Here is a 3,349-nt window from a genome sequence, read left to right as displayed (position 1 = left end):
GAAGGTGAAACAAATTTCTTTAATAACACCTAGATTAATTTTTATTTGTTAACAATCCCATATATAACCATAGCTTTCGCCCGGCGCATATACGCGCCCATACATGCGTTAATAAGATAAGAGGAAATAAAAGACAGATTATCGATAAAATACATTAACACATATGTAATACGTGGATATATTACCACTCAGATTACACATATTATATATTATAAGGGAATATGTATACCACGTATATATGTAGAACGAACATTTCAAACTTGTTTATAGCCCGTGCGAACACATAAATGCACGCACACGAACAATTTTTCGAACGATAATTATATTAATAATTTATAACCATTTATATTTTTATATTTTTATATTTTTATATTTTTATATTTTTATATTTTTATATGATAAGCATTTATATTTTTTAAAATATGTTCTTATGGCATACATATTTATTCCACGCTTCATATCTATCCACATCCGTAACTGTAGGTGACATTGTTTTTTAACAATTTTGCTATTATTTCATAATTCTTTAATTCATATTTCAAAGTCGTAACAGATGTTTCTTTTTTTTTTTTTTTTTTTTCAAGTTTTTCCCATATTGGACTTATTTCGAGCAGCCATGCTTGCTTACAAAGCAATTTTATATCCACGCAAGAATATTTTTCAGTAGATTTTATTATGTGGTTTACAACATCCATATTCTCTAATAACTGGTTGCTAAGGTATAATTTGAACATACCAAGTCGAGTAACTTCATTTGGTAATGATACGTATATTTTCTTTTCAAGGCATCTGCGTAAAGCTGCATCAATGTCCCTAATAATATATTTACAATAAATATTATTGTTCTGTTATATTAATAATAACAAAGGAATATTCCGCACAACACAATAATTAAGATTAAGATAATGAATAATTATGATATTAAGATATTTTCTACTTAGAAAACATTGAAATAGCGTGATATACATAGCAAGGGCAATTAGTTGCAGCCAAAAGAACTACATTAGAATTTTCGTTAGATACTAATCCATCCAATCTAGAAAGAAGTTCTGATCTGAATCTCTTTGCAGGTTCAGACAATGTACAGTTTACTCCTTTATTTGTGCCTATCCAGTCAATCTCGTCGATAAAAATAATTGTAGGCGAAAAATTATAGGCAAGTTCAAATAAAACCTGTTCAGTTTAACAAATGTATTAATGTAACTATTCTATTTATATATGATTATTATTATATATGATATATTCCAGAATCTCTTCTTCATAGACAAAGGAAATCAACTTACACGGATATACTTCTCGGAATCACCTCTCCATTTGCTCACCAATGAGCTGGCCGTTATGTTAAAAAAGGTGCATTGACATTCCAGGGAGAAAATGGGCCTTTAAAAAAGATAAGGTACTTGAGGAGATACACAATGGCCTCCTTAATAGCAGATTTACATTCCTCTAGGCCTACGATGTTGTCCCAATATACATTTAATTTTGTCAGTATGATTTCCTACGACAATACAAAGATGAAATGGCGCATAATCTCCGTATTAATTTCCGTAAGTGTTATGTAATTCGTTATTTAAAGCTTTACTGAAATCAGTATTTACAATACGTATATTAATCGAAAATAACTTACGCATGAAATGTCTTCAATAATCTTCCATAATTCCAGATTGTCTATATAAAGCTTCTGAGCCTATTTTGATATCTTTGATTGCGTGGATTGTTCCATTAAGATGTTAAATAGCTCTCCTCTTCTGATGAAGATTCATCGCTTTCATTGGCGAAAATTGATGTCACTGTCATTGCGAGATTAATATCATCCGTAGCATCACCCCTCATCTTCTGTTGTGCATTCCTCCCTTTCACAGACCCAGATACAGACTCACTTCTCGTTTGTTTGCTAACAGATTTGACACGTTTTACTACTTCTTCAAAGATTGAATGATATTGTAATCGATACGTTGAATACGTTGAGAACGTTGAATAGTGTTAAATAATTTAAATTCTTACACTTTGTTCGCATTTGTCATTTCCCTCGTCTTTATTTCCTTTTCAGTTATTTTCTTGCACAATATAGGATATTTTTGGAATTTCATCTTGTAATAATTTTCATATTCTGTAAGAATAATTTCCAAATCGACGTTGTCGCAGACTCGATATTTCCGAGGTAGACGAGCTTCCCGGATTAATACATCGCTAATGTCTACATATCTAAAAAATATAATTTTTAATTCATTGAACAAATTTTATGCTATGAGTACACACTATACGATAATCATCAATTAACTGTTTTATTTCTAGGTAAGACAGACAAAAAGAATGTACTGTCTATTTATTATTATATAAATCCTCGGCGATAATTTTTTGCCTTCTGCCTTTTAATTTCTAATTTTTAAAGTTTGAATTTAAATATATTTTCATTTATAACTAGTTAATCTACGTTATCGATTGAGTTACTCTATAACTACTGAGTTACCGATGTCGATTTTCAAATTTTGGTTCCTTCCCCTCTTTCCGCACTAATTTCTATTTCGATTGGTCGCCGATATTATTCGAAAAAATTGCAACTAAGAAGATATCTAAATATATACACATAATATAAATATATAAACATAATTTTGTTATCTACTATCTTGATACGTGCAAAGATAAATCTTAATGATATATAATACAGCGTAAATGGTTATAAATAATTAATTATTGACAATAATTATAAGAATTATCGAAAGAAAAAATCATAGATACTATGTGCGAGTGTAAAATATCACAAAAAATGAACAACAATTGTGAAAAACGCAATATGGCAAATCAATGACAAAACACACTCATGACTGTCATGGAAGTTCCAAAGTCTTTTCGCAAATTATGAGATATCTTATTTGTGGTACCTTGCAGCGATAAATCACCGTTCATTGTAATAGTTTTAAATGTGATAATGATATCCTTGTATTGACTATCGTTTTTCGATAGTTACGAGAATTTTCGTTTATTACTTTGAGACAATCCGTCACTTCCTTTCTCTTATAAAGTTTCCCTTCAACTCCGTTGAAAACTGAGCATCAAACAGGAGACGAACGATTTGTTGTCATGGCAATGTTAGTTCACACGTAAGCAGGGTGCGAATATAATGATGGAATAGTCGAATCCTGTCTACTGTATAGTAAGATGGATGCGACATGGAAATAGAAAGAGAAGGCTGTATATAAGCATTTTCTGTCCTTGTTTAATCAGGCATGCACACTAGTGGACACTGACGGCGCTCGTTTACCGTTGTTACACATTTCCGGTACAAGTACGCGGGCATTAGAGAAGGACGGAACGGTCTCTCTCTTTACCCCTATATCGCGTTTTTAGT

At 31.1% G+C, this 3,349-nt stretch overlaps 1 long non-coding RNA gene across 1 annotated transcript; it reads left to right on the top strand.

The window, feature by feature from the left end:
* Positions 1–1,398: 1,398 nt before the first annotated feature.
* Positions 1,399–2,006, top strand: LOC126927470 (uncharacterized). Its single transcript, XR_007715513.1, has 2 exons — positions 1,399–1,547; positions 1,664–2,006. It is a non-coding gene; the product is annotated as an uncharacterized LOC126927470 (long non-coding RNA).
* The last annotated feature ends 1,343 nt before the right edge of the window (positions 2,007–3,349 follow it).

This window comes from Bombus affinis, unplaced genomic scaffold, assembly GCF_024516045.1.
Source record: "Bombus affinis isolate iyBomAffi1 unplaced genomic scaffold, iyBomAffi1.2 ctg00000119.1, whole genome shotgun sequence".
NCBI lineage: Eukaryota > Metazoa > Arthropoda > Insecta > Hymenoptera > Apidae > Bombus > Bombus affinis.
The sequence above is the reverse complement of the archived record's forward strand: the minus strand, read 5'-3'. Positions and strand labels throughout refer to the sequence as shown.